This window comes from Ambystoma mexicanum, chromosome 3p, assembly GCF_040938575.1.
Source record: "Ambystoma mexicanum isolate Mex_15411 chromosome 3p, UKY_AmexF1_1, whole genome shotgun sequence".
Taxonomy (NCBI): Eukaryota; Metazoa; Chordata; class Amphibia; order Caudata; family Ambystomatidae; genus Ambystoma; species Ambystoma mexicanum.
In genome coordinates, this window is record NC_090925.1 from 655,247,876 (window position 1) to 655,273,489 (window position 25,614).

Sequence of the window (25,614 nt, forward strand, 5' to 3'; positions counted from 1 at the left end):
CAGCATCAGGGGTCTCCTTACTCCATTGTGCAGTTGAAAGATCATTGTGAGCATTTGTATGGGACCTAGTGATAGCAGTGACCTGGATTTCCCCCAACAGGGACTCTATTTCTATTAGATCCCCTTGGATGGCCCCTGTTTTTGCCAGCTGATCAGCTAAGTCATTTCCAGTTTTGTCTGGTCGCTCTACTTTGGAATCACCCTTGATCTTTATCCAGTAGATGGTCATCCCATTCGAATTAAGGTATGCCTCCATGTTGTCCTTGATTTTTAGACTTTCGTCCTTGAGACAGTTTTCTCTGGCACAATCATGTAAGTCAGCCAGACCTTGCGCGAGGGGACTCTTCTTGTTTTGGCCATATCTGACCTCCACAGGAAAGCCTTGCATTGACAGAATCCAGGAAGTAATTCGGGAATTACTCACATGTCCGGCCCGGATTCTGTCACTTTGGAGATATTGCAGAGGCTGGTGTGGAGTCTCCACTATGATGTGTTCCCCCTGGATGAACGGGCGGTAATTCTTCAATGCCCACACGGTTGCCAGGAGTGCCTTTTCACAATCGTTGAATTTTTCCTCCACAGAGGATAAAGTTTTGCTCGCATAGGAGATTACTTTATTGACCTTGTCATGCTTTTGGTATAATACTGCCGTCACGCACGTATTAGAGAACCCTGTCTCCAGGAAGAACTCCTTGTTTCTGACAGGGTAAGCTAGGCAAGGCGCTCGTGAGAGGATTCTTTTGAGTTGTCTTACTGCCTCGGATTGTTCTGGAACCCATTCCCACTTGACCCCCCCCTTCAAAAGATGAAACAGGGGTCTGGTGATCTCTGCGTAGCCCTCAATGAACTTTCAGCTGTAATTAGTCAGTCCAAGGAGGCTCCTTAGTTCCCGCAGAGTTGTGGGATCCTTCAGTTTCTGGAGTGCTTCCACTTTCTTTTCTTGGGGACAGAGACCCTGTGGAGTAATCTCATGCCCCAAGAAATTAACACGGGTTCTACACCACTGTGCTTTCTGAAAGGAAAGTTTTGCTCCGGCGGCCCTCAACTGTGTCAGAACATAACGATTGTACCCTGCCCCTGTACTTGTACCGGAGCATAGTATCTTCCCTCCCTCTCCTCAAGGGGGCACAGATAATGCACATTTTTGGACAACTGGTGGGCTAACTTTCTGGTTTTGGACATGGCGAGCGAAGAAATTTGGGCAGATTTCTGTGGAGAGCCTGGGGAATCTGAAAGAAAAAGTTGGCAACTGGAAATGGTTTAGGGTTCTGGGCCACCCCCCACTTTTTGGAGGCAGTCATCAGGATGGGTTTGACCCATGGGATGTTGGTATTGTTGGTTTCTGGAATAGAATGATGGGCGGCGACAGCTCAATCCCCACATCTACCCAGTCTATTGATTCGGTTTTAGGTTCCCCTGGTTCCGGTTCCGGGCCTCCCCTGCCTTTTGGGAGGCAGTCACCAGGATGGGTTTGAACCAAGGGTTTTTGGTTATGTTGGTTCTAGGATAGGATGATGGGCGGCGACAGCTCAATCCCCACATCTACCCAGTCTGGATTGGAATCTCTTGGGACCCATTTTTCCTTGGGAGGAGTTCCCCCATCTCTGAAGGAGAAGATCCTTTTCCCAGGATCCTCTTGGGATCCCTCTCCCTCAAATTGGAAGACCTTTACCTCCTCCACAAAGTGGGTCTGTTTGGGTACATTGTTTCTCCTACCACCTCTCTGCTCCTTGGGTGGCAGATTTTCAGGGGTAGGAGATTTTGTTTCCGGGTCCTGGGTTTCCAGGGGCTGTTTACAAGTTGGGAAGGAAGCTTCCTCCAAGGCTTTACACCCCCCTTCCCCTTGTGCCTCCTCCCTGGGAACCAGTGGGTTATCGGTGGGCTGCCCCCGTCACTGTTCTGGAGCACCGGGTCCAGAGTTTGGGGCATTCTGCGGTGGCATGCTCATCGGAGGGTTCTGTTGAGCCCTCAGTATGTGACCTAGATCCCGTGCCATATTTTGGACTTGGCGCTCTAACTGTGAAACCCACTCAGGCTGATATGGGGTCCTGTTTTCTCCCCTGGGCTGATCCCGGGAAGGGTAGCTATCCCTTCTCTGGTAATACCCTGGATTGGGAAGATTTGGGTACCCCTCCACCCTTGGCCTCCTCTCTCCCGGATTAGGTTGTCTGGGCTCAGGGAATTGGGGAAAGAAGGATGGATGGTTTTGGGGTTGGAAATTGGGTGGATACCTGGGAAAAAAGTTCTGCCCAGTGTTTGGGGAATTTCTGCCCTCCTGTGGGAAGTTAGGAGGGAAGTTCCCTGGGTCAGGTGCTTGGCTGGATCCCCCCCCACTTGGGCTGGAGGAGTCCACACATAACCCAGGATTGGTCGGTTTCCCTTGTAGCGGGGACTTACATAGTCAGGGGAGCGGGGGACCCCATTTGTGGGACTACCTCCTCGACTCCCTGTCTGTGACTGGCCCGAGGGCCTTCTGGGCTGTGAATTATTTGGTGCAGGCAGGTTTTTAGGCCCCCCCATCTCCAAATCTAAAACGGGGGCAACCTTTACCTCTGCCACCTTGGCAGCAGCAGGGGTGCTGTTGGTTTTGGGGTTTTTCTGCGCATTACTTTTATTTTCTATGGGCTTCTGCACCTCATAGATCCGGGTGGCTCGCTCAATGACCCAGTTTAAAGATAGTTTCTCGTGAAAATCTCTCACGAGCTGGGTCATCATGTACTTGGGAAGAGCATGGAAAAATGTGTTGATGAATTCTCTGCGGCACGCTTCAATTCTTGCACAAATTCTTGTTGGGCCTGATCCTCCCCACATTGTAAATTGTAGGCTGCCCTGCGAGGCTCTTGGGGATTTCTATGTACAGAAAAATGTTTCAAGTTGGCCGCCCTATATGTGGACCATCTTGAATGGTTTTGGTCCTCCAGCCCCGAAAAGAAACTGGAGTATTCAGGGGAGAATGTCCATTTGACGTACTGGTTGCAGCTACTGCTGTCCTTCAAATGAAAAAACTCCATCATTTGCTCATAGAGCTCCAAGTGTTCCCAAACAGAATACTTGGAGTTCTTATGATAAGGCACTCCTGATTGCCTTAATCTGTTTTAAGGGGTCCTTAAGCAATGCCCTTTTTACCTTATTGGCCTTTTTGGTTCGGGTAACCCTGGTCCATTCATTCTCTGATTCAGAAGCACTGCTCCCAGAGGTGCCCGTCTGATCTTCCAGGTTTTCCCGGATTCTTTGAGCCTGGGAATAACTGGCAGAATGTGGGGTCCTGGTCTCCTGTGTCCTGTGACGCTCAGAGGAGTCTTCAGATCCCTCCTTGCAACCAGGATTTGATGGGTACCCCCCCCAGTGACCTAACTGGGCAGAGGTTTTTAGGTTGCCCTTAGGGGGCCTAATTTCCTGGGGTTCCCCACTAAATTGCACTGTACTTAGGTGCCCATACCCGGGTGCCTGCCCATCCATTCCTGGGTGGTACTGGCCTATGAGCCCCATACTTTTGGAGAGATAGTAATCTGCCATTCCTGTGGCCCTGTGCTCATGCACGCCAGGGGACATGGGGGTGGCAGAGTCAGCCCCTGCTCCCTGTTGCAATGCAAGAGCCTGCGCTTTCAGTTCCTCAGTTAAGGCCTTACTAGACTCTATCAGTCTCTCCTGCATGGCTACCTGTTGCTGGAGCCTATCATTGTGCTGACAGAGAGCCTCATTTTCTCTGTGTGCCTCCTGATTGGTCCTGGAGTACTGGGCCAGTCTCTGCTGCAGGAGGGTTACCTCCTGAGTCCCATCCCTACTAGCCTGCTCCTATCTTGCCAGTGCATCCTCCACCCTGCTGGTGTGATTTAGCAAGCCCTGATGCTTTTTTTGGAGGTCACCCAGCCCCTGGAGGGCCAAGTGATTTTCTTCAATTTTTCTTTTTGAATGGCAGACTTCCTGGCCTAAGGTATCCCTTTCCTGACCAAGAGCCTGCATTTGTGACGCCAGGTCATCCCTCTGCCTTTGAAAGGCACCAGCTTTCTGGAGTTCTTCATCAAACTCTGCCTGGGTATCCAGGTATTTCAAAATCAATTTATTGTTTTCCTCTTTCTCTCTGTCTAGTTGGATTTGCAGGGTGGCTACCTGTTCTGTGCATGCCCTGTTGAAATTGATTTGTTGCTCCAGCTTTTTCTGGCTCTGCAGTAAGGAGTCCAAACTGTCTTGGTGCTCCTTCTGCAAAGCCAGAATTCTGGTATCCTGGTCTGTCTTTTCCTGTTGCAGTATATCCATGTCCTCTTTTATTTTAATGATATACTGCCTACTATCATTTTCTGACTCCTGGCTCCTCTGCAGCCTCTGCTCAGAAGAGACCCGGTCAGATTGGGCCTTCTCTAATGCCAACAGTTGCCTACTTGCCAGATCTTGGCCTTCAGCACATTTGTCCTGCATGGCTCCCATATATAGATACAAATATGCCGCTATCCTAACCATCTTGTTGTGTTCATCTTTAGCTTTAGGAGCCATGTATAGTTCGCTCAGGGCCACATGTAAGGGACCCTGATCTCTCCAGATATCTAACCCAGTTGCCGTGACCTGTTGTGTGATTGCCTGCAACCACGCATCCTGGCCCTGCTCAGTCCATTCACCTCTCACAAATTGCTTATGTAAGAAATGCTCTCTGGCTATTTTGATGTCTACCAGAGTCGTCATTCTGGAATTTGATTTCCTTACTGATTTACAGAAGTTTGTATTTTATTTTGCAAAACAGACCGTTTCCTTAGAGCGTTCCTTTGAGGGGTGCTTTCACAGTGTAAAACAGCGTGGTGATCTAACCGGATATGTGTATCAGGTCAGTTGGCACACTGTATTAAGCTGCACAAGTGGTAATAATAACCCAGAATATCCAGGCTCCGAGCCCCCACTTTGTAAGCGGATTCAATTCAACACTCCAGCTAAGTCAATGCCTAGTCTGGGATGCTGAGGGAAACCCTTATTGATATATTTTTTATGTCCAGTTTGTTTACTCTGGATGACTACCCTTATATAACACCCCTCTCTTAGAATCCCCATGACCCCACGGAGCCAAGAAGTAGGTTGGTTTTCCAAATTAAAAGGTTTATTTGAAAATTAAACAATATATATATCTATCACACTTTTATAGTAAATTAATATTTGATAGCACACTTGTAAGGATGATAGTGATCAACAATGGATAATGTTACAGTGGTACACTCTTTTTGATGGCTTAGAAGTGATACAGAGAGGATAAAGTAGCTGAGAATGCTTTTATGGCTTCAAGGACAATGCAATGATGAATGAAAATGCAGTACAGAAAATAAACTTGATATGACTTCAACAAAAGACAATGTAATCACATTTCTTTGACAATTCACCCCCCCCCCCCTTTATGCAATGTAAAGAGATGGAAAGAAAGCACACAGTTCTCAGGAATGCAATCAAATATAATTCAGTTCCCCCCTAGCAAGCTTAGAGGAAAGCAGGTAGGAGTTTTAAACACAGGCAAAATCCTTTTAAATGTGGTGGCAATGAAGTGAAAAATATACTCAAATTGCTTTTAATTCCCTATAGGAGGTTCAGGGTGAGGGAGAGATACTTAAATTAATTCAGGATCACTTTAGCAATGCTCTATGAATGATTGTCAGGTTGCACACAAATTTCAGCAAGGAAAGCAAGGACAAATAGTTTTACACGTGGCTGAAATTAAGCAAAATGTCACATCCCGGCAAATTTAGTCGCGTGCGTCGAGAGCACTTACGGAGGGAGTATGAGGATTGGGAACAGCCTAGAATCTTAGCTTTAAGATGACAGTTAAAACACGCTGCTAGCACAAACAAACGGTTCCGGAGATACGGCCGATTTAGTAAAGGTAGTTTTTAGGATTTTAAATTTTAAAGCTCAGAATGACAGATGACAGTTTTCAGTTTTAAAGATGACTGAATCACACAATTCTAGGAGGCAGTTCTAATAGGCTAAAATTGTTTGGATTAGATTATTTTAAACTAAGAGATTGGTTTTGGCACAGTGCTATCTGGGTACTCACACTAGATTTTGGACAGGAATGCGACTTCGTCACTGATCGGGTCAGGATTGGCTGGACTTCCGCTAGTGGTTCTTCACAGCGGTCTGGGCTCTGGTTCTGCTCTCAGCACTGCACAGTTCTGGTCTCTCTGGATTTCTGGTCTCTCTGGATCTCTGGTCTCTGGAGGTTGATGGATTTGAAGTCTGGAATCTCCCGGCAAAGCGTCCCGCAAGAAAGTGGAAAGTGAATGTGTCTACCTGGGTTTCAATGTTCCTTTTATGTGTTTTGAAAATGTGTGTGTGCTTGGGCCTAGCTAAGCCTGCCCCTCTCACTTATCATTGGCCAAGCTTTCCTCTCTCCCTTGATTGGGGGAAAGAAATGGAGTGTCAGAGTGATGCTGTAGGTTTTATGGTCAGAGGAACCTCCCCTTGTCAAATTGCACACAAATCTATTTCTGACCCAAATACATATTTATCTATGTACCATTTTTCTAATATTATAGGTCCAGTTAACATATTTTCTGTAGCACCAAACCATCCGATCCCTGTCTTTGTACGATGGTGTGTCCACTTATGACAGAATTCTCCCCTTTTCATCCAGATAACGACCTCTAAACCTTTCCAGATTTTACACAAATGTGCACCAGGGATATGGGTTTCAGATGATAAAGTGTTAGATTTTTAACATGCATACATTTGGAGTAAGAACCCTTTTTTCCGCTACTATCCCCAAGAACATACCACAGGGTCCTACATCTCTTAAAATGTGCACAGAAAAATCACAAGAATGATTATGTTATTTATATAATTTTGACAAGTCTGCACTCTGAGTTATCCATATTTTTAAAATCATGCTCTGGCCCCAAAGGGGTGTGGTTTTCCAAAGCACATGGTGGAATTTCTGGTTTATCTACTTCCCCCAAGCTCAGCTTGCTCTCACAGGCACTGCCCTCCCAGTTTCTCCCAAGAGGAAGCCATTTTACGACCACCCCCCAATATAACATCTGCCTGAGCCAGGGACAGTACTTTGTTTAGTTTCCTGTAGTCCCCAGGTGCCACTCCCCTAATTCAATCAGAGAGGTGTCATCACCTTTTGGCAGGGGCAGCAGGATGCAGACAGGCCTGGGAGCACAGCTGCTGAATTCCCTCTTCTGTCGGGGGTAGTTGTCAGGCAGATCCACTCTCTTCAAGCCAGGCTTCAGCTAAATGTCACTTTAGTTCCCAGTTTTCTACATTCAAATCACACTGACAATTTTTACACATGCAGTTAGAACGCTGACATTTCAACAGTTGCAAACTATGTAACACTCAAAAGTTGGTCACTCATTTATTTTAAAAATTTCAATTTTAGTGGCTTTCTGTCCATTTAACTTAAGCTGCTGACATCCACAGCTCAGCCAGTTATGTTATAAACATTGTTTTGGGCTCTTCATCTTTCCAGATTTAGTATGCACGCAAGAATACATTCTGCCAAATGTCTGCTGGTGTTCATTTGAGATTTTTGAATATCTTGTGATGTTTAAAATAGGCATTTTGAGCTTGCATTCAGGGAAACAAAGGTGATTTTAAAGCGTTTTTTTTTAGCCAACCGGCACTGCTGTTTTTCCTTTGGCACACATTTCACTCATGGCACTCCTGGCCCATCCTGCTTGCACTGGTGGGAGGGAGGTTAGGCAACCATTTTGGTGTGTGCACAAACTGCGCGGTTTTCCTGGATTCTGGCACAACTGTGGGCTTTTCCGTTATCTTGGATTTTCTAAACCCACAGCACCAAATGTTGCAGCTTAATAGTCCAAACGTGGGTCAGGATACCCAACAAGCCCCACACCGGACTGCACTTTGATTTCTAGTCGAGGGGGAGTCGGGTGCAAAGGATGTTTTGATCGACGTGCTGGTATGTCCGCATCATCTTCTTCCAATTCCGTAGATGGCACAGTTCAGCATCTTTCCTCCATCTGGTTGGATCGATCGGTTCTCCTCGCCTGTCCTAATGGGAATATTGGGCGGTACCCCGGGCCCCTCGGATCTTTGCTCCCGGTCTCCGGGTCGTTCTTCTTGGTCAGTCTCCGTGGTTTCATCTCTCCTAGGATGATAAAGCAAAAGCGGCAATACCTATTCGTAGACATTTCTCCACCACTATTAATGGTGTGGCGAACACATACATTTTATACATCCGGTTACATTTTTCAGTCTTGTTTTAAAAACAAGATATAACAGGAAATATTTTTACAAGAATCATAATATCTCAGAGACTATCTACATGGGATAATTTAGGTTGGAACTGGATTAATCTGGAGCGGTCCCCTCTGGGATTCCAGAGGATTCCTCCAGTTGCTGCAGAGTGTGCCTGGGATGGCAACACTTTAGCTGATTTATATTGTACCCACTTGTCTTCCCCTTCCGCCAGACTACCTTTGGGGATGCGGATCTTATAGGCCACAGGGGAGATTTTGTCTATAATTTCAAACTGTCCCTTCCACGTAGGCAAACATTTTCGCTGTTTGGCCTGGTTTTCTCGGAAATTGTATAGATAGACCCGATCTCCCACAGTATATTCCTTCCTGGTGGTCTTCAGGTCGTAGTGGGTTTTCATGCTGTCAGCTGATCTTTCTAGATTCCGCTGAGCATAGGCAAAAGCATGCTGAAGGTGTTTCCTTAAATTCTCTACATAACATACTCATGAGTTTTGGAGGCATTTATCAGTGTCTGCTCTTGGGTCCTGTAGAGCAAATGTTGGGGAAGCACCATCTTGCGTCCGGTCATCAACTCAAATGGTGACATTTTAGTTGCAGATGAAGGGGTAGATCTGATGGCCATTAGGACCAGAGGTAATCGGATATCCCAACTTGGCCCAGAATCTGCCACAAACTTTTTTAAGGTGCTCACAATAGTTCAGTTGTATCTCTCTACTGCTCCAGAAGAAGCTGGCCTGTAAGCAATGTGTAGCTTCCTTTTAACCCCCAGTATCTGCCACATCTTTGTCATTACCTCACTGGTGAAATGGCTACCTCTGTCTGACTCAATCCTTTGAGGTAGACCAAAACGGGAAAAGATGTGTTTAATCATCAGGGCAGCTGCTGTTTCTGCCTTGCAATTTGGGTCCGGGAGACATTCCACCCATTTGGTAAACAAGCATGTGACGGTCAACATGTACTTGTTTCCTCTAGACGAACAAATTAGAGGGCCTACGATGTCGATTTGCAAATCTGACCATGGCAGTCTCATCCCCCTCTTTTGGAGAGGTGCACGGTGTGTGAGGGATGATGGCTGAAAATGTACACACACAAGACACCACTTCAAGTATTGGTTGAGGTCCTGGCCCATATGTGGCCAGTATGCAATCTCTCTTAAGATTTCAAGTTTTGTATGAAACCCCCTATGACCGGCGGTGGCTGCATCATGGGCGTGACTTAACATCAGGCTTCGGAATGAGGTAGGAACCACCCACTGATCATGGCCAGCTTGGGATTTCCTTACCAACAAACCGTCTTGGATTCGGAACCTTTTTGGACATTTCACCAACACTCTTAGGCCCTCTTTCCCAATGTAATCGGTATCCGTCAGGGGAAAGTTCTCAGGGTCCTCAATGTGTTGGTAAAACTTAACAATTATCGGATCCCCCTTCTGAGCTGTGATCAAATCAGCATCAGGGGTCTCCTTACTCCATTGTGCAGTTGAAAGATCATTGTGAGCATTTGTATGGGACCTAGTGATAGCAGTGACCTGGATTTCCCCCAACAGGGACTCTATTTCTATTAGATCCCCTTGGATGGCCCCTGTTTTTGCCAGCTGATCAGCTAAGTCATTTCCAGTTTTGTCTGGTCGCTCTACTTTGGAATCACCCTTGATCTTTATCCAGTAGATGGTCATCCCATTCGAATTAAGGTATGCCTCCATGTTGTCCTTGATTTTTAGACTTTCGTCCTTGAGACAGTTTTCTCTGGCACAATCATGTAAGTCAGCCAGACCTTGCGCGAGGGGACTCTTCTTGTTTTGGCCATATCTGACCTCCACAGGAAAGCCTTGCATTGACAGAATCCAGGAAGTAATTCGGGAATTACTCACATTTCCGGCCCGTATTCTGTCACTTTGGAGATATTGCAGAGGCTGGTGTGGAGTCTCCACTATGATGTGTTCCCCCTGGATGAACGGGCGGTAATTCTTCAATGCCCACACCGTTGCCAGGAGTGCCTTTTCACAATCGTTGAATTTTTCCTCCACAGAGGATAAAGTTTTGCTCGCATAGGAGATTACTTTATTGACCTTGTCATGCTTTTGGTATAATACTGCCGTCACGCACGTATTAGAGAACCCTGTCTCCAGGAAGAACTCCTTGTTTCTGACAGGGTAAGCTAGGCAAGGCGCTCGTGAGAGGATTCTTTTGAGTTGTCTTACTGCCTCGGATTGTTCTGGAACCCATTCCCACTTGACCCCCCCCTTCAAAAGATGAAACAGGGGTCTGGTGATCTCTGCGTAGCCCTCAATGAACTTTCAGCTGTAATTAGTCAGTCCAAGGAGGCTCCTTAGTTCCCGCAGAGTTGTGGGATCCTTCAGTTTCTGGAGTGCTTCCACTTTCTTTTCTTGGGGACAGAGACCCTGTGGAGTAATCTCATGCCCCAAGAAATTAACACGGGTTCTACACCACTGTGCTTTCTGAAAGGAAAGTTTTGCTCCGGCGGCCCTCAACTGTGTCAGAACATAACGGATCTCCGCTATGTGTTCCTCCACAGATGAACTTTTGATGTGGACATCATCTACATAAGCCAGGTTACCCCTCGCACCCAGGTCGGGCATGGCCTTATGTAGGAAAATGTTGAATTCCTTGCCGGAGTTGAGGTATCCGAAGACAGTCCGGGTCCATGTGTACTGCTGGCCCCCAAAGGTAAAAGCCAGTTTGTATTGGTCCTCCCTACTGACAGGCACAGCCCAGTATCCATTGGTCAGGTCTATTGCTGTGAATACCTGTGACCCCGGAATCTGGGCCAGCCCTTGGTCAATGTAGGGCAGAGGCCATCGGGCAGTATGGACCCGTTTGTTGAGCTCCCTAAGGTTGGCACCGAGTCGCCACTGGCCGTTTGGCTTCAATATTCCCAGCACCGGATTATTGAAGGTGCTGTGTACTGGACGGATTATTCCCCGGGACTCAAGGTTCTTAATTATTTCAGTAAGGGACTCCATGGATGTGAGAGGCAAACGATATTGCTTCACAAACACTGGAGACATTCCAGGGTCCGTGGGAATTGTTGTGGTGTGGATGTCGGTGCAACCACAGTCATATGAGTCTACCGCAAAGAGATCTTGGAAATCCAAGAAAACTTGTTTCAACTTTTGCTTCTGTTCCAGAGTCACACAGGCATCAGCTAGGTTGACTCTCTCTTCCACCATCTGCCTGAAGTCTGGAAAGACTTCTGGTTTGGCTATCTCAGCGGCCTCCTCCAGATGGGTGGAGAAGTACCTGGTCAGAGTGCTGATTTGGACTGGAGGCTTCAGGTGGGAAAGGCAGCCCTCATGGAACTGAAAAATCACCTCATCCCTCCTGAAGTCACAAGTCACATCTTCCTTACCATAAGGGCAAGAAGTGTACACCAGGAAGTTCCCCCCATGCCAGGTGAAAATCCTGTCTGGTGTTGTATTGTCATCACTGTCACTGTCAAAACAGTCCTTCGGGATTTGTCCTAACAGTTAATTTCCTAAATAAATGGAGACATGTCGGTCATCAACCGCCATTCCAATGATGGTGGCTGCCACTAGAGTAATACTCTGTAAGTCACTGTTATCCACCTCTATTGGAATGGTGTCATGTTCTATGTTGACTAATGGTGTTGGGTTAACCCCTAACCCTTGCTGTTGGAGAGAAGCATTTAGATGAATATAAGCATCAGGTTTTTTCAATGATTGTCCTCTTTTAACTTTCACTTCCAATGAGAATTGTCGGGTCCTTTCTGGGATGGTGACTTCCTATTTCACCTGAATTTCAACTGCATAAGGTAGCAATTGAGCTGACCTAAATGTTTTCTCTGGATCATCAAAGCCCATGGGATTATCCACTAATCGGGACCAAGCTTTGAAGTTTATTAGGTCCAAACTAATGGCAAAGCGATTGAGAATGTCACTGCCTAAGTAAAAGGCGGCGGTGACGTCTCGCACGACCCAACAATTATGGACTATGCTCTTGTTGCCAATGGAGATTTTGAGCATACACCTGCTTGGCAGGAGATGTTTGGAATTGGGTGCTTCCAGGTCCATTTCCCATTTGTCTATCAGTTTGAATGTGGGAATGGCTGGATCTTTTGGGAGTTGGCGGAACATGGCTTCGCTGATGAAGCTCCTACCGTTGTTCACACACACTCGGGCGAGAACAGAGTCCTTCCCATCATTTAACTGAACAGGGATGAACAACTGCTCTCCAATTTGCTGAATATCAGCCAGGCTCTGAGCTGATTTCACATCTTTTTGGACTATAGCAGTAGGAGTGTCTGATTGTGGATTGGTGAAGAATTTCAGAGTGTTCCTTCCAGTGTGGAATACCACCTTAAACTGGAAGGAAGGTTGATTTTCAGAAATAGAGATGACCCCCCATCACCAGTCTGTTGTCCTACTGCTATTACTGTCACGTCTGGAATTTGGTTGTTCTGGAAGTAAAATTCTACTTGGTCAGATTTTTGTTCAACCATGTGGCAGGTGCCATTTAAACAAACATGGTTGACACTCTGTTTTAATTTTATTGGTCGGCTAGTCTGAGTCCAGAGGACCTTGTTCATGCAATCTATTAGGGGTTACAACCTTCTCAGGAGGTCATTCCCTAGTAAACAAGGGGTGCCCTCTGGAGTCACTACTATGACCGGGTGTTTCACCTTGTGTTGCCCAATTTTGATGTCCAAATCTGCAGTCCCCTCGACGGGAATTTCCTTCCCGTCAAAGTTCTGAAGTTGTCCAGGAAGAGAGGTGAGGGGAATTTGGTACTTCTCCCCCGTACCTGAATTCAGTTCATCAAAGGCCCTTCTGGACTGAAGGGTGGCTTGAGATCCAGTGTCCGCCAGCGCCAAGATTGTACCCTGCCACTGTACTTGTACCAGGGCATGGTATTTTCCCTCCTTCTTCTCAAGGGGGCATGGATAATGCACATTCTTGGACAACTGGTGGGCTAACTTTCTGCTTTTGGACATGGCGAGCGAAGAGATTTGGGCAGAATTCTGTGGAGAGCCTGGGGAATCTGAAAGAAAAAGTTGGCAACTGGAAATGGTTTCGGGTTCTGTCCCCCCCCCCCTTTTTGGAGGCAGTCATCAGGATGGGTTTGACCATGGGATTTTGGTATTGTTGGTTCTGGGATAGGATGATGGGCGGCGACAGCTCAATCCCCACATCTACCCAGCCTGGATTGGAATCTCTTGGTACCCATTTTTCCTTGGGAGGAGTTCCCCCTTCTCGGAAGGAGAAGATCCTTTTCCCAGGATCCTCTTTGGATCCCTCTCCGTCCAATTGGAACACCTTTACCTCCTCCACAAAGGGGTTCTGTTTGGGTACTTTGTTTCTCCTACCCCCTCTCTGCTCCTTGGGTGGCAGACTTTCAGGGGTAGGAGATTTTGTTTCCGGTTCCTGGGTTTCCAGGGGCTGTTTTCAAGTTGGGAAGGAAGCTTCCTCCAAGGCTTTACACCCCCCTTCCCCTTGTGCCTCCTCCCTGGGAACCAGTGGGTTATCGGGGGGCTGCCCCTGTCATTGTTCTGGAGCACCAGGTCCAGAGTTTGGGGCATTCTGCGGTGGCATGCTCATTGGAGGGTTCTGTTGAGCCCTCAGTATGTGACCCAGATCCCGTGCCATATTTTGGACTTGGCACTCTGTGAAACCCGCTCAGGCTGATACGGGGTCCTGTTTTCTCCCCTGGGCTGATCCCGGGAAGGGTAGCTTTCCCTTCTCTGGCAATACCCTGGATTGGGAAGATTTGGGTACCCCTCCACCCTTGGCCTCCCCTCTCCCGGATTCAGTTGTCTGGGCTCAGGGAATTGGGGAAAGAAGGATGGATGGTTTTGGGGTTGGAAATTGGGTGGATACCTGGAGAAAAAGTTCTGCCCAGTGTTTGGGGAATTTCTGCCCTCCTGTGGGAAGTTAGAAGGGAAGTTCCCTGGGTCAGGTGCTTGGCTGGATTCCCCCCCTTGGGCTGGAGGAGTCCACACATAACCCAGGATTGCTTGGTTTCCCTTGTAGCCCCGGACTTACATAGTCAGGGTAGCGGGGGACCCCATTTGTGGGACTACCTCCTCGACTCCCTGTCTGTGACTGGCCCAAGGGCCTTCTGGGCTGTGAATTATTTGGTGCAGGCAGGTTTTTAGGCCCCCCCATCTCCAAATCTAAAACGGGGGCAACCTTTACCTCTGCCACCTTGGCAGCAGCAGGGGTGCTGTTGGTTTTGGGGTTTTTCTGCGCATTTCTTTTATCTTCTATGTGCTTCTGCACCTCATAGATCCAGGTGGCTTGCTCAATGACCCAGTCTAAAGATCTTTTCTCGGGAAAATCTCTCACGAGCTGGGTCATTATGTACTTGGGAAGAGTATGGAAAAATGTGTTGATTAATTCTCTGCTGTCCGTGCGCAACCCTTCTGGTGGTCTGCGCAAAGGCACGCTTCAATTCTTGCACGAATTCTTGTGGGGCCTGATCCTCCCCACATTGCAAATTGTAGGCTGCCTTGCGAGCCTCTTGGGGATTTCAATGTACAGAAAAATGTTTCAAGATGGCCGCCCTATATGTGGACCATCTTGAATGGTTTTGGTCCTCCAGCCCCACAAAGAAACTGGAGTATTCAGGGGAGAATGCCCATTTGACGTACTGGATGCAGCTACTGCTGTCCTTCAAATGGAAAGTCTCCATCATTTGCTCATAGAGCTCCAAGTATTCCCAAACAGAATACTTGGCGTTCTTATGATAAGGCATGATGACACTCCTGATTGCCTTAATCTGTTTTAAGGGGTCCTTAAGCAAGGCCCTTTTCACCTTATTGGCCTTTTTGGTTCGGGTGACCCTAGTCTATTCATCCTCTGATTCAGAAGCACTGCTCCCAGAGGTGCCCGTCTGATCTTCCAGGTTTTCCCGGATTCTGCGAGCCTGGGAATAACTGGCAGAATGTGGGGACCTGGTCTCCTGTGTCCTGTGACGCTCAGAGGAGTCTTCAGATCCCTCCTTGCAACCAGGATTTGATGGGTACCCCCCCCTCAGTTAGCTAACTGGGCAGAGGTTTTTAGGATGCCCTTAGGGGGCCTAATTTCCTGGGGTTCCCCACTAAATTGCACTGTACTTAGGTGCCCATACCTGGGTGCCCGCCCATCCATTCCTGGGTGGTACTGGCCTATGAGCCCCATACTTTTGGCTGAATAGTAATCTGCCATTCCTGTGTCCCTGTGCTCATTCGCGCCAGGGTACATGGGGGTGGCAGAGTCCAGGGACTGAGAGAGATGAAGGCCCCTGGTACTAGGGCTTCTGAGGTTATGCTCAGGTGTTTCCCTTTCCCACCGAACTTCATCTCTGTCAGCCCCTGCTCCCTGTTGCAATGCAAGAGCCTGCGCTTTCAGTTCCTCAGTTAAGGCCTTACTAGACTCTATCAGTCTCTCCTGCATGGCTACCTGTTGCTGGAGCCTATCATTGTGCTGACAGAGAGCCTCATTTTCTCTTTGTGCCTCCTGATTGGTCCTGGAGTACTGGGCCAGTCTCTGCTGCAGGAGGGTTACATCCTGATTCCCATCCCTACTGGCCTGCCCATTTCTTGCCAGAGCCTCCTCCACCCTCCTGTTGTGACCTAGCAAGCCCTGATGCTCTTTTTGGAGGTCACCCAGCCCCTGGAGGGCCAAGTGATTTTCTTCAATTTTTCTTTTTGAATGGCAGACTTCCTGGCCTAAGGTATCCCTTTTCTGACCAAGAGCCTGCATTTGTGATGCCAGGTCGTCCCTCTGCCTTTCAAAGGCACCAGCTTTCTGGCGTTCTTCATCAAACTCTGCCTGGGTATCCAGGTCTTTCAAAATCAATTTATTGCTTTCCTCTTTCTCTCTGTATAGTTGGACTTGCAGGGTGGCTACCTGCTCTGTGCATGCCCTGTTGAAATTGATCTGTTGCTCCAGCTTTTTCTGGCTCTGCAGTAAGGAGTCCAGACTGTCTTGGTGCTCCTTCTGCAATGCCAGAATTCTGGTATCCTGGTCTGTCTTTTCCAGTTGCAGTATATCCATGTCCTCTTTTATTTTAATGATATACTGCCTACTATCATTTTCTGACTCCTGGCTCCTCTGCGGCCTCTGCTCAGAAGAGACCAGGTCAGATTGGGCCTTCTCTAATGCCAACAGTTACCTACTTGCCAGATCTTGGCCTTCAACACATTTGTCCTGCATGGCTCCCATATATAGATACAAATATGCCGCTATCCTAACCATCTTGTCGTGTTCATCTTTAGCTTTAGGAGCCATGTATAGTTCTCTCAGGGCCACATGTAAGGGACCCTGATCTCTCCAGTTATCTAACCCAGTTTCCGTGACCTGTTGTGTGATAGCCTGCTGCCACGCATCCTGGCCCTGCTCAGTCCATTCACCTCTCACAAATAGCTTATGTAAGAAGTGCTCTCTGACTATTTTGATGTCTATCATTCTGGAATTTGAGTTCCTTCCAGACTTACAGAAGTTTGTATTTTATTTTGCAAAACAGACCGTTTCCTTAGAGCGTTCCTTTGAGGGGTGCTTTCACAGTTTAAAACAGTGTGGTGATCTAACCGGATTTGTGTATCCGGTCAGTTGGCACACCGTATTAAGCTGCACAAGTGGTAAATCTAACCCAGAATATCCCGGCTCCGAGCCCCCACTTTGTAAGCGGATTCAATTCAACACTACAGCTAAGTCAATGCCTAGTCTGGGATGCTGAGGGAAACCCTTATTGATATATATTATGTCCAGTTTGTTTACTCTGGATGACAACCCTTATATAACACCCCTCTCTTAGAATCCCCCTGACCCCATGGAGCCAAGAAGTAGGTTGGTTTTGCAAATTAAAAGGTTTATTTGAAAATTAAACAATATATATCTATCACACTTTTATAGTAAATTAATATTTGATAGCACACTTGTGAGGATTATAGTGATCAACAATGGATAATGTTACAGTGGTACACTCTTTTTGATGTCTTAGAAGTGATACAGAGAGGATAAAGTAGCTGAGAATGCTTTTATGGCTTCAAGGACAATGCAATGATGAATGAAAAGCAGTACAGAAAATAAACTTGATATGACTTCAACAAAAGACAATGTAATCACTTTTCTTTGACAATTCACCCCCCCCCCCTTTATGCAATGTAAAGAGTTGGAAGGAGAGCACACAGTTCTCAGGAATGCAATCAAATATAATTCAGTTGCCCCCTAGCAAGCTTAGAGGAAAGCAGGTAGGAGTTTTAAACACAGGCAAAATCCTTTTAAATGTGGTGGCAATGAAGTGAAAAATATACTCAAATTGCTTTTAAGTGAGAGATACTTAAATTAATTCAGGATCACTTTAGCAATGCTCTATGAATGATTGTCAGGTTGCACATGAATTTCAGCAAGGAAAGCAAGGACAAATAGTTTTACACGTTGCTGAAATTAAACAAAATGTCAAATCACGGCAAATTTAGTCACGTGCGTCGAGCACAATTACGGAGGGAGTATGAGGATTAGGAAGTCGGCTCTACGTCCTTGGAAAGCTTAGGATCTTAGCTTTAAGATGACAGTTCAAACTCACTCCTAGCACAAACGGTTCCGGAGATACGGCCGATTTAGTAAAGGTAGTTTTTCGGATTTGAAATTTTAAAGCTCAGAATGACAGATGACAGTTTTCGTTTTTTAGGCTAAAATAGTTTGGATTAGATTATTTTAAACTAAGAGATTGGTTTTGGCACAGTTTTAGCTGGGTACTCACACTAGATTTTGGACAGGAATGCGACTTCGTCACCGATCGGGTCAGGATTGGCTGGACTTCCGCTAGTGGTTCTTCACAGCGGTCTGGGCTCTGGTTCTGCTCTCAGCACTGCACAGTTCTGGTCTCTCTGGATCTCTGGTCTCTCTGGATCTCTGGACTCTCTGGATCTCTGGTCCCTGGAGGTTGATGGATTTGAAGTCTGGAGTCTCCCGGCAAAGCGTCCCGCAAGAAAGTGGAAAGTGAATGTGTTTACCTGGGTTTCAATGTTCCTTTTATGTGTTTTGAAAATGGGTGTGTGCTGGGCCTAGCTAAGCCTGCCCCTCTCACTTATCATTGGCCAAGCTTTCCTCTCTCCCTTGATTGGGGGAAAGAAATGGAGTGTCAGAGTGATGCTGTAGGTTTTATGGTCAGAGGAACCTCCCCTTGTCAAATTGCACACAAATCTATTTCTGACCCAAATACATATTTTTCTATGTACCATTTTTCTAATATTATAGGTCCAGTTAACATATTTTCTGTAGCACCAAACCATCCGATCCCTGTCTTTGTACGATGTCATGTCCACTTATGAGAGAATTCTCCCCTTTTCATCCAGATAACGACCTCTAAACCTTTCCAGATTTTAGATTTTACACAAATGTGCACCAGGGATATGGGTTTCAGATTATAAAGTGTCAGATTTTTAACATGCATACATTTGGAGTAACAACCCTTTTTTCCACTACTATCCCCAAAAACATACCACAGGGTCCTACACCTCTTAAAATGTGCACAGAAAAATCACAATGATGATGTTATTTATATAATTTTGACAAGTCCGCACTGTGAGTTATCCATCTTTTTAAAATCATGCTCTGGCCCCAAAGGGGTGTGGTTTTCCAAAGCACATGGTGGAATTTCTGGTTTATCTACTTCCCCCAAGCTCAGCTTGCTCTCACAGGCACTGCCCCTCCCAGTTTCTCCCAAGAGGAAGCCATTTTATGACCCCCCCCAATATAACATTTGCCTGAGCCAGGGACAGTGCTTTGTTTAGTTTCCTGTCGTCCCCAGGTCCCACTCCCCTAATTCAATCAGAGAGGTGTCATCTCCTTTTGGCAGGGGCAGCAGGATGCAGCCAGGCCTGGGAACACAGCTGCTGAATTCCCTCTCCTGTCGGGGGTAGTTGTCAGGCAGAATCCACTCTCTTCAAGCCAGGCTTCAGCTAAATGTCACTTTTGTTCCCAGTTTTCTACATTCAAATCACACTGACAATTTTTACACATGCAGCTAGAACGCTGATTCTAAGTTCAAAACTATTACATTTCAACAGTTGCAAACTACGTTACACTCAAAAGTAGGTCACTCATTTATTTTAAACATTTCGATTTTAGTGGCTTTCTGTCCATTTAACTTAAGCTGCTGACATCCACAGCTCAGCCAGTTTTGTTATAAACATTGTTTTGGGCACTTCATCTTTCCAGATTTAGTACGCACGCAAGAATACATTCTGCCAAATGTCTGCTGGTGTTCATTGAGATTTTTGAATATCTTGTGATGTTTAAAATAGGCATTTTGAACATGCATTCAGGGAAACAAAGGTGATTTTAAAGCGCTTTTTTTTAGCCAACCGGCACTGCTGTTTTTCCTTTGGCACACATTTTATTCATGGCACTCCTGGCCCATCCTGCTTGCACTGGTGGGTGGCAGGTTAGGCAACCATTTTGATGGGCGCACAAACTGCGTGGTTTTCCCGGATTCTGGCGCAACTGTGGGCTTTTCCGCCATCTTGGATTTTCTAAGCCCAGAGCACCAAATGTTGCAGCTTAATAGTCTAAACGTGGGTCAGGACACCCAACAGTGCTAGATCACACATAGATAACCCTCAGTGCACCTCAACACTGCCATCAATGTAAATTCAATACATTTATTTGGTTCATTATGAAGTTTTACATTGCTGGTTAAGTCAATAAAGTATATGCCCGAAATGAGTCTTTTTGAGAAGGCAAACTGAGTCTAGGGATATTGACATCCTCCAAATAAGGGTCAGCAGACAGACAGTTCTTACTGTACTGTGGATGCTCATTTGACATTAACGCAGCATAGAGCACAAGACATTTTCCTACCCTTCTCATTCCAAGACAATTGCATAGTTTGGCTCATGTCACAGTCCAGTACTTCCAAATGCTCACTGAGCACAGTAGATTATTCAATTCATAACTTATTTCCCATACAATGAGGAAGGCGGAAATTTTATTTTGGACACATTTCTTTAATCTGCTTAGGCACAGAGTCTTACATCTCACAAACGTATCTAAAAGTACAACAATGGAAAGGGAAAGTTAAGTTTGTTATCCAATCCATGCAAAATCCACACAGGACATTACATAACATAATAGGGCACCCAAAGCATCTGCAGTATGCTGTTGAACACCCCCATAACACCTAAAAGCAATTACTCTTCCAGGAGCTTAACTCTCTTTTTCTAGGGACAAATGTTGCCCCATTGTGGTGGAAGATGGCAGACTGTGTGAGGTACATCTCATGAGTTATGAGCTGCTGCTGTATTCTGTGAGTGAGCTTTGGGCTACTATCTGGGCTCCTGATTTGAAGCATTGCACAGTATTAGAAAAATTGAGAGAACAGCATGTGAAGTAGCACACAACTTGGAATGTGCAAATAAGTAATGTACAGTAGTCTTTAAACTAAGGGCCCTTATTATGGGGTAGGACGAGGAAGAGGGGAGCGCACGCGGCACACAACAATCCAAAGTTTGATTGTTTCATAAATTATTTGGATGAGTAAAACCATCTAATATAATTTGGCATTTATATAGCCCTACTAACCCTCAGGTATTTGATCGCTGCTTATTATTACCCACGGTGTGTGGTGCTCATTTATCGACCTCAGAAGGATGAAAGGCTGACCCCGCCGGGATTCGAACCTGCGTTAGCAGGCTCTGCACAGACGGCAAAGAGAGCGCTCTACTCGCTGTGCCACTTGACCGGCATCAGTACTTGGCAGACCATAGATCATGGCCTATTGGATAACATGTAACAACATTAATACTGTGTTCTAAACAGTGCTTTTTGCCAGACTCCTCTGGCTCTAAAGTGTTCTAATAACAGATATTGCAGGGGCTTCAACTGGGCTTTGAGCAACATCAAGCTCATCAAAAGACCACCAGAGGAACTCATCCCAGCTGCCTGGGGCTGCCGGCACAGATCTGGAAACATACAAAACCAATCCACTGATAATCTACAGGCTGATAAGGTGACTCCTTCCCCAAAAACTGCTATCTTTGAAAGTTCTTCCCATCTTCATAAGGAGCTTAGACTGGGCTGAGAGCAACATCGTTTTCGGCTCAACACCACCAGAGGCACTCCTTTCAGCTGCCTTAGGCTGCCTGCAGAGGTCAAGGGGACTGCAATAACCCTCTAGTGCCGATCTATGGGCTAATCAGGTGACGTCTGACTCCAAAACTGCCATCATTTAATAGTCTTTCTATCCTCACAGGGGGATTCAACTGATTTGGGAGTAACATCAAACTCAGCACACCACCAGAGGCACTCCTTCCAGCGGCCTGAAGTTGCCTGCAGAGGTAAGGGGACCTACAAGAACCATCCAGTGTCGGTCTACAGGCTGATAAGTGACCTTTGACACCCATTACCACCATATTTGAATGTTCTTTCTATCCTCAGAAGAGGTTTCAACTGGGCTGAGAGCAACATTGAGGTCAGCCCGGCTCACAGTCTGCTGACTGCTGTTCCTGACTCCCTCCTACCCCTGTTTGACACTCCTTACCACCTCACCTACTTTACCCCTCATTACTGGGGCGACTTTGTCCCTGTGTGATCCAAGCAAAGGGCAAACAGCTAATCTCCTAACCTTTACTCTCAGTCTCCTGCTCCACCTGGTAATAACTAAAATCCAACTAGTACATTGTGAGCTACCCCTGGCTGCCGCCAAACTAATATGCATTCTCACTTCAGCCTCCGTATACTGCTATTCTCTCTTTATGCTCTCTCGAATCATGCTGCATCTGCAATCTTTCCGATCACTATCATAAAACTCACATCTCTCCACTCTCACTGCATCATCTCCATACCACACCTATACTAACAAACAGCTGCAGCCAACAGACAGCTGCACTCCTATCACATTCAGTAGGGAAATATATATAGGCTCCTTTATTTTTGTTTGCTAAAGCATGAGAAATTAGCTCACTGTTATACCCTTTTATATGGAAAGCTTGGCTAGGGCAATGCAAGACTTAGTGCTAAGCCAGAGACACTTCTTATACACATCATTTATATTGGATTGCCAAATAAATAAGCAGATCAGACTCAACACAACATATAAAAGATGTTCTAGGCCACACCAAAAACAGACCAGCAGCCAGGCTTTCATAAACAGCTACCTTTATATTTGCTTGAAAACTCCAGCACACAATGAGACATTTATATGCATGAGGTATGAGAAAACATTAGTAAGATGTCAATATGGATGTACCTTTTATAATAATAAGAGCAAACACAGTTTCTAAAGCTATACCCTGAAGCACTTAGTAACCTTTCTGCAGACCGGAGCAAGACACACATAGAGAAACATCACACTGTACACTTAATGGATATTGGGAAAAAAACAGGAAGGAAAGTGTAGAGGAGAAGCCGAATGGCTCTGCAGGAAGTCCTGCCACCCTGCTACCCGTATTTTGGAAGCCAGAAGTCGCACCATGCATGACTCCATTGATTGTGCCTATACCACGAAGAGTCTTTGAGAAAAGATATAAACTGAGAAAATCTATCTGATGTATCCCCGTAGATATCACAATCTCTTGGAGGAGATCCCTGAAGGAATATGAAGATGAGAGAAGTAGAAGTTGGTGACATCACAAGAAGCAAGTGTGGTGCACTAAGAAGATTGGCTGAAGAAGAGAATGTATAGACCTTATAGAATCTGATGACAGAGTAAAAGAATCAAGTAACTTTCATGTGCAAAGTGAAGATTACACGTGTGAAAGGTAATGCAGAACATGCACACTGTTTTACAACTGTACAGATGCAGCAACGCAAGTAGACTAAGTAATCATAAAGGCTGGCTATATGTAGTGAATAGACTGCAGGCGGTCCTGCCATTATATAGAATGTGGACATTCAATGTCAGAATTTTAGAAAGCTTGACCCCACAGAGAAAGAAGGATTGAAAGCTGTGTTGTAGCAAGGAAGGAGCTGGAAATCATGCAATGAACGAGAAGGCTGTCTGGCCTGGTGTCAAAGGCCTGGCAGCCAATAACTTATTATCTATCCTTGAAGAACAGTGAACGTCAGAAGCTGAACGCTACCTTGTTAAGGTGCGTAGAAAGAACACCATGAGTGCCAAGTTTTATTTGTTTAATACAATTAAATGTGAGAAAAGGAGCTAATTGCGGTCTACTATCACATTGGCTATGGATGGAAATTGAAAGTGGGCATGCAGCTCTAGACTTGAGATAGGAATGTGCTCACAATCCCATATATTTTCAGGAGCAAGGATACTTTGCAAGACCAAGTTCAAAGACTATCTGCATGACAGAAGGCATGAGTGATGATGAATTTCAGGCTACTTGGGTGGGGAGAAATGGTCAAGTCCACCCACTGACACTTGTGGTGCTAGCCTATATGCTGCTAGTTTGTCGAATGTTCCAGAAGGGCAAACGCATGCCAACCAATTGAGTGCCATATAACGAAGGGCCTTATCGTTTGATAGTCAATGATATAACTTGTATCTAATAACTGTGAAGATGACTTGCACTAGGGGTGGGCATAGTTTGTCCACCTGACTGTAGAGACACAATCACAACCCGTTCCCATATAGAACATATACTTAGATGCTGCCCATAAGCCAATCACAATTCTGTGTAGGTGTTTCTTGTTTGCCATGTAGTATGACGTTATGTGTTGATTTAAAAAAAAAATCTATTTTTTTATGAAATGCACTGACTGAGTTGATGAGAGCTCAAGTGAACGTCCGTTGATGTCCGTTGTAACTCCCTGTTTTAAACAATTGATAATAAAACAGTCTGATGAGACTTTACCAACTTCCTGAGTCGGTCTGATTATTTGGTGTAAGAGTTATTCTGCATCCCATCCTGAGAATGACATGTTATTGATAAAGGATCCCTGGGTTCAAAAACATAATAAAGTACAGCTTTCCACACCTGTCAGTGCAATGCATTTATATATGCAGTTATCAGCAATAGTCTACTAAGCAATCCCCACCCCAGGCTTTGATTTATCTTTTCTTCAAGCAAACTGTTTACACAACACTTGGAAGACGTGTGTTTGTCTTATCTGTAACCTTGGAAGTAAAGCTGGCAAGTGCTCATGCACAAAAGTCCCTTTTCATGAATCTGTCTTTTTCGCATAGTATTACATAGCTGCTCTTCGGTAACTAAGAACAAATCTGTTCTCCCATTGTATTTATTTTATCCCAATTTGGCACTTCAAATATCAGGCAAGAATGATCCTAATTAATCTTTTTTTTATACTCAACAATAGTCCGGTGAGGTGGGGAGTCAGCCTGCACAAGATATGTCTTCAACAAAGCAGGCTGTCTCTCTCCCACTCTCTGCTGTCTACCGGCTCAGTGAGATCTGGCCCAACCCCTCCTTTCTCCAATGTGCAGTTCAGCTTAGCAGAATTCAAAAGGCTCTCTCCCCTTTTCGTTTTTCTCCCTCTCTTACTCTGCTCACTCTCTCTTCTGTCATGGCCAACCCTCTTCTTTCTTCCTCCCGAAGCTTTTAAGCTCTCTTTGATTCCATACCCCTGCCTATATTTTCCTAACAAATCCATATTGCTTCACCATCCACATTCATGCCTCCTGTTGTGAGGTCATCAGTCATCATCACATCCCCTTCCAAATCATCACCTCCCCATCTAGCCAATACCCCAGTAACTTTCCAATAATGTCTAGTGTTTCTAGAATTACCTTAGTACAGCACTTTTTTCCAGCCCAAATGAAATGTGCAAAATGGCATCCTGATATCCTTAGGCCAACTTCCTGTATAAAGAAAGGATCTGTTTCTGCTCATACACATTCTGCTTCGTTGAGCCCAACATTCACAAAATACACGGCAGCTCAGCTTCAATGCTCATTTTTCAATTTTCATATTCAAACTGCGATCACAATGTGAATGTCCATGCACCTACAGCCTGCAGTCTGGACTATGGCCTAAGCAACCTCATTCTAAGTACTACTAATCACTAGTATTAGTCTTGTTAAGATAAGTCATTAGTAGGGTTACTGTCTAATCATGTTAGTTGTTAGCACCCTACACTACACTGTGCTAAGCTAAATCCCAATTCATGCCTCACATCAGCACTCAGGTCAAACACCTAGCACGACATTAGCACCATTTGTGCATGGTGCACATTACCCCTATTGATTTCAGAGGCACTGTTAACATTATTGCACAGTTGAAAAATGTGTACAAATTATCCCTAAAATACCCAACCCTCTCTCCGACTTTGAAACTAAACTCCTATACTTCTTCTTGCTGCATCAACTGAAGATTGCATTCTGGAACGCTCAGTCTGATTGTAAAAAAATGTCCTACATCACTGACTACTTTCATGCTCCTCTCTTCCCCTTGATTTCCTTCCAATCAATAACACCTTGATCTCTCCCTCTGACACTGCTACCCTGGCAGCCATTCATGACTCCAAAGTTTCCTT